The sequence below is a fragment of the Geospiza fortis genome, unplaced genomic scaffold (assembly GCF_000277835.1).
Source record: "Geospiza fortis unplaced genomic scaffold, GeoFor_1.0 scaffold195, whole genome shotgun sequence".
NCBI lineage: Eukaryota > Metazoa > Chordata > Aves > Passeriformes > Thraupidae > Geospiza > Geospiza fortis.
This window is the reverse complement of record NW_005054324.1, coordinates 5,413,388-5,414,336: the sequence shown is the minus strand read 5'-3', so window position 1 is coordinate 5,414,336 and position 949 is coordinate 5,413,388. Positions and strand designations below refer to the sequence as shown.

At 56.1% G+C, this 949-nt stretch overlaps 1 protein-coding gene across 1 annotated transcript in view; it reads left to right on the top strand.

The window, feature by feature from the left end:
* Nucleotides 1–285: 285 nt before the first annotated feature.
* Nucleotides 286–949, top strand: part of GRM8 (glutamate metabotropic receptor 8) — a 314,925-nt gene continuing 314,261 nt past the window's right edge. Inside the window, exon 1 of the mRNA XM_005420915.2 lies at nucleotides 286–544. The gene's annotated coding sequence lies outside the window, so the exon portion shown is untranslated. The remainder of the gene's footprint in view (nucleotides 545–949) is intronic.

Genomic DNA, 949 nt, shown 5'->3' with positions numbered 1-949 from the left:
CCTGAGCCGCGGTAAGCTCAGGCAGAGCCGTGCCGATCCCGCCGACGCCCGGGGGCTCCGAGCCGAGGGCTCCTGGTGCGGACCGCTCCGCCGGCGCGGGGGCCGGGCCGGGGGCGGGGGCTGAGGTGTTTTCTTGCTTGGCTGTGAACTGCTCAGCCGGCCGGTGCGTGTGTCCGCTGCTGTGACTGAGCGGCAAGACAGCGGAGGGTTGGTATAGTCACGGGGGCCACTGACCCCAAAAAGTTACCTTGTGGATTGTTCTTTTTTTTGGTGTTCTTGTTTTAGAGTAGGGGAAGGGAAGTGAGGAGGGAGTCAGTGGAGCAAGTTCGGCTTGGCTGTTCGCGAGTGTTAAACAGCACGACTGAAACCGCTCTCCTGGATACCTGTCCCAGGCTGAGCTCTCGCATATTAAGCTGACGCTGCTGAGGGAAGCTGTCTGAGACGAGGCTGGTACAGAAATTACCTCATGCCATTCCCGATCGACACCGAGTATAATTCCAGGGACCTCCACAGTAACATGGATATGCAACTCTTTTCGATCAAGGTATTTGTGTATCTATGTGTGTCGTCTTTAGTTCTTAATTTAAGCAGACGGGAGAAGGCAAATAATGCGCGTTTTGCCTTAGTTAAGATTTTTGGGCTGGGAATCCCGGGCAATCCTCTCTGCCTGCTTCGTGGCGCCAGGAGCTTTTATTTTTTTTTTTTTTTGCGTTAATTATTTATCATTTTTATTGTCGATATCCTCCCCCAATCAGATCTAACGAAAGAGATCCCGGACACAGTGCCGTCACAGCAGCGAGCAAAAAGGGAGAATCTCGGAGCTCCCGAGGTCTCCCCTCGACCGACTTAGCCGGGTCTTCTCCCACCCCCCGGGGAAGGGGGGTACAGGGGTTCCCCCGCGCTCCCCGCCACCTTGTTCTGGCCAGGAGGGAAGAGGGGGCTTCCGCCG